We start from the raw sequence: 15,894 nt of genomic DNA, 5'->3' as shown, positions 1-15,894 counted from the left end.
AGTAACGTACGTATGCAACATATTGTTATTGTTTATAATCATAAAGTGTGCCTGTACAGTTCTGTGAAATTATAAAAGAGGGGAAAAAGTGTAGGACCTGATGTTTTTTCATCCTTACACTATTGTGAAGTGTATTGTGTTGTTTATAAGCATAGTGTATTCGGTACTTTAGGGTCACAGTAGGGGAGGCAATGGGACAAAAAAACTGCCTTGCATCCGTCTGTGTGTTTTTACCTTATAAATGAACTTCCAGTATCAGTAAGGGCATGGATGTATATTTTCCATTATTTTGCATGTAACTAGAAACTCGTCCAGAACTCTTTGCTTCTCTTTCAAGGGTTTATTATATATAAGTATATAGTTTTTGTTATTTACTCTTTCCTTTGTCTGCTTTGTTTGCCTGTTCATTATTACTTCTCCGTCCCCTCACCTGAGGGAGGGGACTTCTTGGGCAGGCGAACTAGATCGTGTTTCAGCTCCACTGAGGGGAGACCCGGCCTCCGTCCTACCTTTGCGATTGACTCTGCTTTTTCGGGTCAAGGTCCGAGTAGTTTGGAGCACGGTTCTTTGTGCAGTGTCTCGTGCTACGCTTCAGTGGTGGGACCTGTCTCACACCCTCTTTGCGAGCAGTGCTCATAATCTGCTTAAGTTTTTCAGTTTGCTTGAATGTCAGCTTCAGAAAATTGACATAATACCAAAATCAATCCAAATGGAAAAGCGCAAAGTATTTTGAAAATAAATGAATTGAATACATAATACACTAATCAGTATGCTGTACTTGCCCACCTTACATTTCTTCAATGCACTGAGACAGTCGAATCTGCAATGCAAACCAACCAAAACAAGGAAATCAACTCGTGGGTGTTGCCATCTTATTTCTATCTTTTGCTGGTCAAAAGTGGGGCGTTTCTTTGAGGTCGGAGCATCTTTTACATACACACGCACGCACGCACACACATACATAGGGGGTCACAAAGTGGCAAACTGGTAGGGAGAGGCATCGAGGTGGGCAGAGGGTCTTCACAAGCAAGCCAATGCGAGATCGAAACTTCTACAATGTGGTCATCATGCATCAGGCACTCAAAGGCAACAAACCAAATGACGTCAAGGACGTTGTTGCCAAAGAACCAATAACAGTCGCCAAAGCACGAAACTTTTATGATGTATCTGTGTCAGTCACTCACAGGCAATGCACAAAATGTCGTCGTTACTTTGTGGCCAATATGTAACAGGCTCCAAAGCTCCCAAGCAGAGTTCTCTTCCAGCGGTTCGCAATCTGCTCTCCCAGCCTTTCCCGTTCCTCCTAATGCGATTACCCCAGTACCCTCAATACCCCTTCTTCGGTGGCTCAATGAATTGGTAACCGCATTACCGCCACCTCATAGTGCCCTCGTAACACTGCAAACCAAAACGGAAGCTTTTTATTCATTAAATATATCCACGTATTTAGTTTAAAGGGCTGCAGTTGTATGTGGATAGTGCCGAGCAGAAGATCGTGCACATGCCGATAATTGAGGTAATATGTATTAATAGTTTATATATATATATATATATATATATATATATATATATATATATATATATATATATATATATATATATATATATCTATAATTTGCGAGTTATATCTGTTATATTTATATATCTTACTGATATCTAAAATTGTGCAGTGATACTTGCGATATTTTTGTTAATGTTTATTGGTCTCATCATTCAGTAGTTCCTGAGCATTCGATCTATTACTATTTCATGTTTAAAACATAGCAGCAGTCTTTCTAAGATTTAATGACATCTTCGAAATATAAGAAAAAAAATATACACAGTCGTAAAGCTACAAAATCCCTTAAAAACAGGGAGAAGATATTATCATATAATATGGTAAAGACAAAAACGTTTTGTGAAATTTGTTACTTTTAGAACAATCTAGACAGATTCTCAGAACACCTCACATTTAACACAATCTAGTTATATTCTCACATCATATATTCTCACATCCAGTATTTATTATCCACATTCAATTCTCTTGATATTTTCGTGGCATCCCACACTTAGACCACTCTGAACAGATTTTTTACATCTAGCCCATTGAACTATCTTGTGATGAAGGCAGAAATGAAAGTAATGTGAAGACCGAGATTAACAGCAAATGAAAGGAAAAAGTAAAATGGGTTTTGAAATGGTCAATTATAAAAAACAAGCAGAAAGACCAGATGCCTGTGGAATTTTTCCTTCAAGGAAAAGAGCAGTTACAGCTGCTACAGAAATGTAAGGTTTCTGGAGTAAGGTCATGAATATCGCATTTCAAACAACAGAATAATATTCAGACTAGAGGAACAGTTTACGAACAATGGAATTAGATCTAACTGATGGGACGCCCAAATTCAAAAGAAGATTATTTAACTACACACCTGAAATTGAAGGAACTACAGCACATTCTAAAACTAATGTATCTGAACAAGCATCAGAACAATCTATTACAACTTCTGTGAAAAGTGTTGAAGAAAATACTTCCCTGAGTTATTTCAGTGGTGGAGAAAAGAAAGAGATGAATTTATTGCCTTCAGCAGACTCGTAAAACACCTTGTTTGAATATACTAATATGCAATATCTATTCATATATATCCTCCCTATGTAATAAAGATAAAACACAGATAATGAATAATAGTTTGACCTGCCATCTTCCTGCCCATAGCAAACATTCCGCACCAAACGTTTTATCCTGGAAATAGCCATTATTACATAACGGACTATACCCTAGTTTTGCAAAATGACACTAGAGACCCCATCCGAGGTATTTAGACAAATGATCTACCAAGAAATATGGAGTGAAATCAAGTAATGCTCGGACACCAATCAATTACCAGAACACATCACGTCACGATCTCTGACGGTGGAGATGATTCTGGAGTAACGGTGGAAAACAGAAATCATAAGTGAAATGTGAAGCGGATGAGTGGATTCTCTCTCACCTAGAGAAGTACACAGTGAAGAGGAGCATGTATTTCCATCCTCCTTTGAATTGTTTAAAAGTATTCAGGTCTATCCTCCAAAATTTTTGATTTGATTTGACTTAAATAGATTTTTGGCATTATGCCAAGCACTGGGGCAACTAGGGCCATTCAGCGCTGAAATGGAAATTGACAGTAAAAGGTTTGAAAGGTGTTACAGGAGGAAAAACTCGCAGATGCACTATGAAACAATAGTTAGAAGAGGGTGGACAGTAAGATGGAAGAAAGAGTATATGAATGGAAGTACAGTTAAAGGAGTGAAATTAGTTGCAGCTAGGGGCCGAAGGGAAGCTGCAAAGAACCTCAAGTAATGCCTACATTGCACCGAATGAGGTGCACTGACGGCATTAACGCCCCACCTACGGGGTCAGACTTTTTTGACATTTCAAAATCATCTAATTGCAAGAACTTCATTACTCCAGTTACATGAACTTACATTTTTAAAATTACTTACCTGTGCCATATTTAACATATATTAGTAAACTATATATCCTTAATGTTTTAGCCTTTCATTATTTCTATCCATACTTCAAGTCACTTAGAAGTAAATCTAGTCAAAGATAAAGCAATTAAACGTTTTCAAAACTGTATGATCAGCGTGTTGATTTTTCTTTAAAACTAGATAGTACCTTACGAGTTTATCACAAATTCTATGACATACATCAAAAGGGAAATTAAAAAGTAATTTGGTAACTAATAATCCATAGGAGTTTTATTACTATAATTATAATACATCTCTCTATTTTAAGCAAGTATTTGCATTAATGATATTTATTTGTACATTAGGACCCTGTGGTAGGGGTATAAAAATACTACCACCATAGGTCCTGCATGTCGTAAAAGACGACTAAAAGGGCAGCTGCAGCCTTGCAGTCTTACTTTTGAGTTAAAGGCTAGGACAACCGCCAATAACTGTGGAAACTGCTGCCTTGCAGTCTTACTTTTTAGTAAAAGGCTGGTCCAACCGCCAATAACTGTGGAAACTACTGCCTTGCAGTCTTACTTTTAAGTAAAAAGCTAGACCCACCGCCAATAACAATGGAAACTGCTGCCTTGCAGTCTTACTTTTGAGTAAAAGGCTAGGCCAACCGCCAATAACTGTGGAAACTGCTGCCTTGCAGTCCTACTTTTTAGTAAAAGGCTAGGCCCACTGCCAGTAACTGTGGTTAATCACAGCAAGGGCAGACGGTCGTGAAAACCCCTTTGCTAAACATTAAACCATGCCTGATGTTGGTGGAAGATGATGCTTTTGATAGGAGGCAGTGGAGTAGGCAGTGGAGAAGGCGCATCAGGCAACCGACCCCTTAATGTAGGGATAACGTAGGAAAGATAAAGAAGATATGTACTTATACATTAGTGTATTAGGAAGCTATACGCACTCAAGTTACAAACATGGCATAACTATCAAAATAAAACTCCACAAATGGCTCTTCTATGACGGATGATGCTTGCTTTTTAGATAGCATTGGTTATGTATTTCACACTTTCTGCTTACTCGAGGAGCAAGTCTAAAGAATGCTTTGTTGTTGTAGTTGTTTTTGTTGTTGTTCTTATGGGGGGGGGGGAGGGTGTAGGAAATCCACATGGAAAAGCCTAAAAAGGTCTGAAAAAGGTGTTCTGCATTGAGTTAAAGATACAGGAATTTTAGGATAGGATATTTACTAGACTGAAAATGTAAAAAATAAATAATGTACACATTAAAGTTACGAATTAAAAAAATTAGCTATTATATATTTGGTGATGTGTGTATGTATGTATGTATGTATGATTGGTATGGGCACCTGGGCCGTCGGTCTGACGGGACTGAGATTCGGAATGGAGATGGGTTTCCACCCTGGGAGGGTCGAGACCTACGTTCGGGAGCCCGGAAACCCACAGGAGCCCGGGCTCCCAAAATTTATACTTCTCCCCCTCCGAAGGGTCGGAAGGGATTCCCTGAAACAGAGCTGGTTCTGCCCGTGAAACGGAGCTGGCTATGCCCGTAGACATAGTTACTTTACAAATTTCTGGATACATATGACTCATCATTTGGAAAAGACTACCATAGGGTAAACATCAATGACATCAAAGAGGGTGGTTTTAGAAGGGGGTTGACAGAGAGAGAGAGAGAGAGAGAGAGAGAATGAGAGGGAGAGAAAGTGAGAGAGAGTAGACTGGGTGTTAGTAAGAAGAAAGAGGAAAAAAGACAGAGAGAGAGAGAGAGAGAGAGAGAGAGAGAGAGAGAGAGTTGGTGTTACTGAGAAGAAAGAGGGTAAGAGACAGTGATTGTTGAAGAGAGAAAGAGAGAGAGAGTAAGAGAAAGGAACGAGAGAGAGAGAGAGAGAGAGAGAGAGAGAGAGAGAGAGAGAGAGTGGAGAGTTGAGGGAGTGTTAGGTAGGAGAAAGATGGAAAAAGTGAGAAAGGGAGAGAGAGAGAGACAGACAGAGAAGAGCGGTTGTTTGGAGACAGAGAGACAGAGAGACATAGAGACAGAGAGTTGGTATAAGTGAGAAGAAAGAGTGAGAAAGAGACAGTGATGGTTGGAGGCAAAAAGAGAGTCAGAGAAAGGAGCTTTCTCTTTTCTTTTTTTTTTCCATTTCAGTTTCAAGCGCCTTCTTGAGTTCCCAGTCAGGTTGGCTTTTGCCATGACTATCAATAAAGCCCAGGGACAGCCTATCAGAGTGGCTGGCATCAACTTAGAGCAACCTTGCTTTTCTCAAGGGCAGCTTTATGTGACGTGCTCAAGAGTGGGCTCTCCGGAACGCCTGTTCATTTTGTCACCCGAGGGAAAAACAAAGAACATAGTCTACCAAAAGGCTCTCCAGTGAATCGCAATCTCTTTGCCAACACCAAGAATTTTTCTTTCCATATATGTATTTGACGCTTCATTTTGATATTCATTTTCAAGGATGTTTGTTTTGTCAGATTTCCATTCCTTACAATTCAGTTCGTGGTACTGTATTCAATTGTGGCTTGATTTATATATTTTCTTTTCATAAACTATGCTCTGGGTTACACGGACCAATCTAGCTGGGTTACACGGACTAATCTAGCTAGTTTCTAATAAAATATAGGGTATTTAATTTTCGTTGGTGAAACAACACTCTCTTTGACCATAGAGTTTAGCACGCACCCTGAGTAAGCTGGAGGTTAGATCACGCCTTGTTCATCATGCGATTACATTTTATTTGACTTGTAGTGCCGAGCACAGACGTATTGCAAAAGCTCTAACAGCACTGTTCGTATATTCTATTTACATCTGTGTCAGCCTTAGGGAAACCCGTTTTCAATCATTCAGGTTGACTTCTTTATCTATAACTATTATAGAAGTCTAAATATGTTTGAGTGCCGTGTGTATGTGTAGGTCTACAGGAATACAAGAAGGAAAATGTTAACGTTTCAACAACTTACCCGAATCAGCTTTTTGAGAAAATTGAGATCATCCACCGACTGTGGATAGGCCAATGCCGACCCTTTACTCTCGCAGTCTTTCAGTGCATCTGTGAACTTCTGGTTTGTATGTTGTATTAACCTGTAGCAAAATCCATTGTGAAAGGAAAAGTCGCCTGGGCACGTTCCTATTCAGAAATAAGAGATGGATTGATTACGAATGGATTCAGATATTAGTTCATTATATTCATAAAGCTACTCTGTGCTGTAAATTTTAGAGAGAAGCCACCAAACGATCAGAGTATCTGTCTTCTGTAATGGTATCTCCAAAAAGCTTTCTTTACAGATCTCCATCAAGTACACACGCTCCACAGGAAATAGCATTCTTTAAGCCCTTTCTGAACATATTGGAACAAGTGTCATATACTAAAGGAAACTCTTACCTGGAAGCTGGCAAGCATAATAAGTGTCGTTCTTACAACTCTGGACCTTTTGCACAAAGGATGTCGAATTTTGCTTTGAGACAGTCAGGCAAGGCAATTTGGCGGTCGGCTGTTTTGGACACGAGAAGAAATAGTATTGAAAAGTCGAAAGAATAAATTTACTGCTGCATTATTCACACAACCCGAAATGCACAGAAATTTCATTTAATTGTGTTTTCGCCTATCGCTGGTATGTAAAACATAATGAAAATTACAACACCTACTTAAGAATAATTAAAACAATACTGTAGTACATATATACTAATAATAATTTTCTATTTCATAATAATTTCTCGTGTCTCCCAATGTTTATATATGAACATGTATTGCTTTTCATAAGACTGAAATAATAATAATAATAATAATAATAATAATAATAATAATAATAATAATAATAATAATAATAATAATAATAATAATAATAATAATAATAATAAAATAATAATAATAATAATAGCCATGATACCACACACATGGCTAATAGAATGCCTGAAAATATATGGGGCAGAGGAAAACACCATCAGCTTCCTCAAAAATACAATGCGCCACTGGAATACAATACTTACAAGCTCTGGAATAAGACTAGCAGAGGTTAATATCAGGAGAGGGTTCTTCCAGGGCGACACACTGTCCCCACTACTCTTCGTAGTAGCCATGATTCCCATGACAAAAGTACTACAGAAGATGGATGCCGGGTACCAACTCAAGAAAAAGAGGCAAAAGAATCAACCATCTGATGTTCATGGACGACATCAAGCTGTATGGTAAGAGCATCAAGGAAATAGATACCCTAATCCAGACTGTAAGGATTGTATCTGGGGACATCAGGATGGAGTTTGGAATAGAAAAATGCGGCTTAGTCAACATACAAAAAGGCAAAGTAACGAGAGCTGAAGGGATAAAACTACCAAATGGGAGCAACATCAAACACATAGATGAGACAGGATACAAATACCTGGGAATAATGGAAGGAGGGGATATAAAACACCAAGAGATGAAGGACACGATCAGGAAAGAATATATGCAGAGACTCAAGGCAATACTCAAGTCAAAACTCAATGCCGGAAATATGATAAAAACCATAAACACATGGGCAGTGCCAGTATCAGATACAGCGCAGGAATAGTGGAATGGACGAAGGCAGAACTCCGCAGCATAGATCAGAAAACCAGGAAACATATGACAATACACAAAGCACTACACCCAAGAGCAAATACAGACAGACTATACATAACACGAAAGGAAGGAGGGAGAGGACTACTAAGTATAGAGGACTGCGTCAACATCGAAAACAGAGCACTGGGGCAATATCTGAAAACTAGTGAAGACGAGTGGCTAAAGAGTGAATGGGAAGAGGACTAATAAAAGTAGACGAAGACCCAGAAATCTACAGAGACAGGAGAATGACAGACAGAACAGAGGACTGGCACAACAAACCAATGCACGGACAATACATGAGGCAGACTAAAGAACTAGCCAGCGATGACACATGGCTATGGCTACAGAGGGGAGAGCTAAAGAAGGAAACTGAAGGAATGATAACAGCGGCACAAGATCAGGCCCTAAGAACCAGATATATTCAAAGAACGATAGACGGAAATAACATCTCTCCCATACGTAGGAAGTGCAATACGAAAAATGAAACCATAAACCACATAGCAAGCGAATGCCCGGCACTTGCACAGAACCAGTACAAAAAGAGGCATGATTCAGTGCAAAACCCCTCCACTGGAGCCTGTGCAAGAAACAGCAGCTACCTTGCAGTAATAAGACGTACGAGCACCAACCTGAGGGAGTGATAGAAACGATCAGGCAAAGATCCATCTGGGACTATGGTATCAGAACGGATAGGGTGATACGTGCAAATAGACCAGACGTGACGTTGATTGACAAAGTCTAGAATAAAGTATCACTCATTGATGTTGCAATACCATGGGACACCAGAGTTGAAGAGAAAGAGAGGGAAAAAATGGATAAGTATCAAGATCTGAAAATAGAAATAAGAAGAATATGGGATATGCCAGTGGAAATTGTACCCATAATCATAGGAGCACTAGGCACGATCCCAAGATCCCTGAAAAGGAATCTAGAAAAACTAGAGGCTGAAGTAGCTCCAGGACTCATGCAGAAGAGTGTGATCCTAGAAACGGCGCACATAGTAAGAAAAGTGATGGACTCCTAAGGAGGCAGGATGCAACCCGGAACCCCACACTATAAATACCACCCAGTCGAATTGGAGGTCTGTGATAAAGCAAAAAAAAAAAACAAAAAAAAAAAAAAAAAAAAAAAAAAAAAAAAAACAAAAAAAATAATAATAATAATAAATGTGGCGCCGAGGAGGAGTGGGTTAGGTCGTCAATGGACTTAAGTCAAGTTAAGCAACATTGGGGCTGGTCAGTCATTGGATGGGTGACCGCTCTCCTCGGCGTTGATTCCTTGGGAAAGGATCTTTACCATAATTTCCTCAGTCTACTCAGCTGTAAATGAGTACCTATCCCTGATGGGGTAGGGTCCAGCTATGGGTTAAGTAGCAAAACTCAGCAATGATGGAAAGAAATGAAGGAATAAACGACAATGACGTAAATGGAACCTCTGGCAACAGAGGAGCTTCGTCCGGCAACCAGGTATGCAACCCAATTGAAGGGGAAGACGGTCAGGTACTTGGAGGTCGTCATCCAGCAACTGATCACCACAACGACAATAATCAACAGCCTGAGATTGGAGCTACAGAAGCAAAAAGGAAGAAATGGACAAGAGAAGAAAATAAGGAAATATGGAGATGCTACATCAGAAGCAACCCGACGGAGAGAGGATATAGAAGAAGATTGGTCAACATCTGGAATGAGAGGAATAACACCCCCCAAACAGAGCAGAGGCTGGGAGACCAAGTAAGGAACATAAAGAAAAACAACTGGCTCTCCCCAACAGAAAGAGAAGAACTGGAAAGGGAAATGTCACACGACAACGAATTACACGAAGACGAACTGAGAGACGATGCCACAGAAGACGACAGGGAGGATGAGGTATCAAACAACGACACAAGAAGAAACACCGACGAAGTAACAGAGAGGACGGAATGGGTAGAAAAGATTAGACAATGGATGGAGCCAGATACAGAGAGAACAAAGATCCCCTCAATGAAAGCCTACAACACCAAGAAATTAAGGGAGAAAACAAGTGAGGTATATGCAGGAGCAAGATTAGTAGCAGAACTGATGGGGATAAGAACACCAACACCACCAGCACAGCCAACCCAACAGAAACCAAAACAGCAACCTCCTTGGAAAAGGCGCCTGGAAAAGCAAATCATGGTGATGAGATCTGACTTGAGTAAACTGAAAGAGATGGCAGAAAAAAGGCTAAGAAGCAAGAAAACAAGGGAGGAACTCAACGAGAAATACAAAGTACAAGAGAGGGGACTAAACAACACAATAGAAGATGTAAAACAGAGGCTTAAGGCCAAAGCACATAAGATCCAACGGTACATGAACAGGAATAAGGGATACCAACAAAACAAACTATTCGGAACCAACCAGAAAAGACTATACAGCCAACTAAGAGGGGCAGACAACCACCCAGAAATTCCTGAAGCCAAACCAAGTAAGAGACTTTGGGAAAACATATGGAGCAATCCGGTATCACACAACAAACATGCAACATGGCTCCAGGAAGTCAAAGAAGAAGAAACAGGGAGAATAAAACAAAGATTCACAGAGATCACGACAGACACAGTCAGACACCAACTAAAGAAAATGCCAAACTGGAAAGCCCCAGGTCCGCCATGAAGTCCATGGATACTGGCTCAAACTTCAAGGCCCTACACCCACGAATAGCAGAACAACTCCAGCATTGTATCTCAAATCACCATGCACCCAAATGGATGACCACAGGAAGAACATCCTTAATACAAAAAGACAAGAGTAAGGGAAATATAGCCAGTAACTACAGGCCTATCACCTGCCTACCAATAATGTGGAAGTTACTAACAGGTATCATCAGTGAAAGGCTATACAACTACCTAGAGGAAACAAACACCATCCCCCACCAACAGAAAGGCTGCAGAAGGAAGTGTAGGGGCACAAAAGACCAGCTCCTGATAGACAAAATGGTAATGAAGAACAGTAGGAGAAGGAAAACCAACCTAAACATGGCATGGATAGACTATAAGAAAGCCTTCGACATGATACCACACACATGGCTAATAGAATGCCTGAAAATATATGGGGCAGAGGAAAAACAAAACCATCATCTTGTTCCTCAAAAATACAATGCGCAACTGGAATACAATACTTACAAGCTCTGGAATAAGACTAGCAGAGGTTAATATCAGGAAGTTACTAACAGGTATCATCAGTGAAAGGCTATACAACTACCTAGAGGAAACAAACACCATCCCCCACCAACAGAAAGGCTGCAGAAGGAAGTGTAGGGGCACAAAAGACCAGCTCCTGATAGACAAAATGGTAATGAAGAACAGTAGGAGAAGGAAAACCAACCTAAGCATGGCATGGATAGACTATAAGAAAGCCTTCGACATGATACCACACACATGGCTAATAGAATGCCTGAAAATATATGGGGCAGAGGAAAACACCATCAGCTTCCTCAAAAATACAATGCGCAACTGGAATACAATACTTACAAGCTCTGGAATAAGACTAGCAGAGGTTAATATCAGGAGAGGGATCTTCCAGGGCAACTCACTGTCCCCACTACTCTTCGTAGTAGCCATGATTCCCATGACAAAAGTACTACAGAAGATGGATGCCGGGTACCAACTCAAGAAAAGAGGCAACAGAATCAACCATCTGATGTTCATGGACGACATCAAGCTGTATGGTAAGAGCATCAAGGAAATAGATACCCTAATCCAGACTGTAAGGATTGTATCTGGGGACATCAGGATGGAGTTTGGAATAGAAAAATGCGCCTTAGTCAACATACAAAAAGGCAAAGTAACGAGAACTGAAGGGATAAAGCTACCAGATGGGAGCAACATCAAACACATAGATGAGACAGGATACAAATACCTGGGAATAATGGAAGGAGGGGATATAAAACACCAAGAGATGAAGGAAACAATCAGGAAAGAATATATGCAGACTCAAGGCGATACTCAAGTCAAAACTCAACGGCGGGGGGGGGGGAAATATGATAAAAGCCATAAACATGGGCAGTGCCAGTAATCAGATACAGCGCAGGAATAGTGGAATGGACGAAGGCAGAACTCCGCAGCATAGATCAGAAAACCAGGAAACATATGACAATACACAAAGCACTACACCCAAGAGCAAATACGGACAGACTATACATAACACGAAAGGAAGGAGGGAGAGGACTACTAAGTATAGAGGACTGCGTCAACATCGAGAACAGAGCACTGGGCAATATCTGAAAACTAGTGAAGACGAGTGGCTAAGAGTGCATGGGAAGAAGGACTAATAAAAGTAGACGAAGACCCATAAAATATACAGAGACAGGAGAATGACAGACAGAACAGAGGACTGGCACAACAAACCAATGCACGGACAATACATGAGGCAGACTAAAGAACTAGCCAGCGATGACACATGGCTATGGCTACAGAGGGGAGAGCTAAAGAAGGAAACTGAAGGAATGATAACAGTGGCACAAGATCAGGCCCTAAGAACCAGATATGTTCAAAGAACGATAGACGGAAATAACATCTCTCCCATATGTAGGAAGTACAATACGAAAAATGAAACCATAAACCACATAGCAAGCGAATGCCCGGCACTTGCACAGAACCAGTACAAAAAGAGGCATGATTCAGTGGCAAAAGCCCTCCACTGGAGCCTGTGCAAGAAACATCAGCTACCTTGCAGTAATAAGTGGTACGAGCACCAACCTGAGGGAGTGATAGAAAACGATCAGGCAAAGATCCTCTGGGACTATGGTATCAGAACGGATAGGGTGATACGTGCAAACAGACCAGACGTGACGTTGATTGACAAAGTCAAGAATAAAGTATCACTCATTGATGTCGCAATACCATGGGACACCAGAGTTGAAGAGAAAGAGAGGGAAAAAATGGATAAGTATCAAGATCTGAAAATAGAAATAAGAAGGATATGGGATATGCCAGTGGAAATTGTACCCATAATCATAGGAGCACTAGTCACGATCCAAGAATCCCTGAAAAGGAATCTAGAAAACTAGAGGCTGAAGTAGCTCCAGGACTCATGCAGAAGAGTGTGATCCAGGAGAAACGGCGCACATAGTAAGAAAAGTGATGGACTCCTAAGGAGGCAGGATGCAGCCCGGAACCCCCCACACTATAAATACCACCCAGTCGAATTGGAGGTCTGTGATAGAGCAAAAAAAAAAAAAAAAAAAACAAATAAAAAAAAAAAATAATAATAATAATATTAGCTTCAAATGCATACAGATAGGTTACCAATTACATTCACTTTGTAACGGGGAATTTTGCAAAACACGGATTTTTTTTGCGTACCCATCACATATTTCCCGAAACACTAACTTATATCACGATGACAGGTGCCTTGTGTTTTTCGTTTAACATCACCCATGGTAATATACATGGTAATACAATGTTGGAAATACTATTTAAAAACAACTTTCATCTAAGGTATCTTCATTTACTACAGATATCCTGTAACAGTTTCATTTGCAGTCTTAGGATTAAAATGATTCACGTTCATGGCCGTGAGCCGTCTTTTGGGCGTATTCAAGAACTTCGACTAGCAACCTGGGCCCTGGTTAATCTTAATAGAGCAACTAAGTTTACTTATACAGAAAAAGAGAGTTCTGATGTTGGCACCCTGTTCTTTCACTGCTCCATTTTGTATTTTCATTTGTCATGGGCTGGAAGATGCAACATGAGGCATCACCTACATAACCTTGACAGTGAAACCATGTAAGCATGAAGCTGGTCTTATTTTTCTGTTCCATGATATCTCATGTGATACTAAAGTCCAATTTCAAATAGCTCTAGCATTTTTTGGTTCCCAAGAGCAGCAACAATTATGAAATCGATGAAAATATTCCACTCATCATGGCTTTGCTGTCTTCCAGATATTAAACCGATGAAAGATCCTGTTATATTTTCACATAAGCTTGGAAAAAGTTAAATCTGCTGCTACCGTTATAGCGCCTGCTAAACGTATATACGATTTTGAAACGGTTTCAAAGTGAAAACACACGAGAATGAGTAAGCCGAGTTCACTAACGTAAATATTACGTAACATCTCCGTTCATGTCGTGGATACACCTTCACCAGCCGTAGGAACGAAGGATTCACTGTCTTTTCAAGTAAAATTCTCGCTTGCCAAGGCAATCACAAATTGTAACGTAGAATGTCAAGAGGTTATTGCAAGATGATAAACCAGAATTGAAACAAAACCCCGGAGAATGAGAATCGTTTCATATCCTTTTCTGTCTGAATAACGTTAGTTCATATACATGCCACATATATTAACTGACTCGTTCATAAGAGTGATGTATGTACCCATTAAATAAGACAAGAATATTCTTAGCAGCTTCGAGGTCTTACCTGACAATCTGAAGCTACCAAACAAGCAAACTGGTCGGCAGGAGGCTGGGTGTAATCAATGCCACTGGAGAAAGAAAAGGTACATCAATTTACATTGAAAATACATTGAAGCACACAATCAAGGACATTAGTAATACTCGTACAATCAATGATGTTGTAACAACACATTTTTATAAATCTGTCATTCAGTGTCGTAAAAGACAAACCAAGTACAAATGGTTTACTATGAGATTCAGGGCCTCTGTAACACGGTTTTTTGGACTTTGCTCCTTACCAAAGCATCGGATGTAGCTGAAAGTTGACATATGTATATTTTACAACCACACACAAATTTTGTCAGCATTATCAATAACCTAAACCCGATAGTTTTAATTTTTATAGAGTAAAAATGATCTAGCCAACGCCATGGCCAATGATTACGAGCCAAGGGTCGAAAAACATTCATTACGTAAGCAAGGTAAACACCGTTTGACGAAATACTGCCCCGCCCATCCACCAGACAGAAACTAATTCACCTTGTTCCATCAGCTCTGAAACCCAAAGACTTTATGAATGGCGGAACAATACATAGATGTGGGTGGGGTATCTGTGCTAGTGTAGTAATACTACTGTAGCAGTAGTGCCGCAACAGTAGTAAGAGCAGTAATATACATGAATTAAACATTTAAGCCAACTGCTGGGATCCTTGAGGATCATTTAACACTTCTTACAACTACTCGAGAAATTAGTTTTTATAGCCAGAAGTTAAATTTTCTAATCCAACAATGCCCATGATAGCCTTCAGTGTTATCCTGAATTATAATGAGGCCAAAGTGGGTGGAGCCTCATGAAGTCATCATTCTGACGATAATTATTGGTGAAGGTTTAAAGCCAAAATACGGTACCGGCTATTTTGTTTTCTCAGTAAATAGGTAGATAGCCAATAAATAAAAATTGCTTGACATTGGATATAGCAGTTATCAAATCAAGCTTGTCTACTATGTTTTTGAAAATTACCAACTATTCCCTACATCTTTTCAATCTGATTGTGACCTATAAAGTAGACTATAATTTCTTAGGAAACTTATTTTAGGAGTTAGACTAATTATCGAAATGTTTTTGTATTTATTAACATATTTTGTTGGTTTGTTCATTATGACAATTATCAGTGGAGAGGTTTCAGAGTTCATAAAGGTGTGCTGCTTTGCTTGTATCTAAATTTGTATGTCATTGTTGCCAGAGGTATAGCTTCGTTACGTATAGCCAATCATCCACCAAGAAAGAGGGAAGAAATGCTGTCATAAGTTACGTAATGAGTGCGTTCGAAACCTTTTCTCTGAGTAAGTTGGCCCGTCTTCAAAAAAAGTCACTTTTACATTATGAGTACCAAATTTATTCAACCTACGTAATGCAGAATACAGTCAAAATTTATGTGTAGATATAATGTGTGTTCTGAATAAGCGTTGTATTTATGAAATGCATAGATAAAAAGTTATTGCGAAAAACCGTGTTACAGAGGCCC

The 15,894-nt window shown here is 39.7% G+C and overlaps 1 protein-coding gene across 1 annotated transcript in view; it reads right to left on the bottom strand.

Moving 5' to 3' along the window:
* The window catches only part of LOC135195834 (sushi, von Willebrand factor type A, EGF and pentraxin domain-containing protein 1-like), a 78,384-nt gene extending 63,931 nt beyond the window's left edge, over positions 1–14,453 (bottom strand). The window contains exons 1-3 of the mRNA XM_064222343.1: positions 14,394–14,453; positions 6,821–6,929; positions 6,399–6,565 (exon numbers count right to left, since the gene is read on the bottom strand). The gene's annotated coding sequence lies outside the window, so the exon portion shown is untranslated. The remainder of the gene's footprint in view (positions 1–6,398; positions 6,566–6,820; positions 6,930–14,393) is intronic.
* Between the last annotated feature and the right edge of the window lie 1,441 nt (positions 14,454–15,894).

The sequence above is a fragment of the Macrobrachium nipponense genome, chromosome 16 (assembly GCF_015104395.2).
Source record: "Macrobrachium nipponense isolate FS-2020 chromosome 16, ASM1510439v2, whole genome shotgun sequence".
Classification (NCBI taxonomy): Eukaryota; Metazoa; Arthropoda; class Malacostraca; order Decapoda; family Palaemonidae; genus Macrobrachium; species Macrobrachium nipponense.
This window is presented reverse-complemented; position numbering and strand designations above follow the sequence as displayed.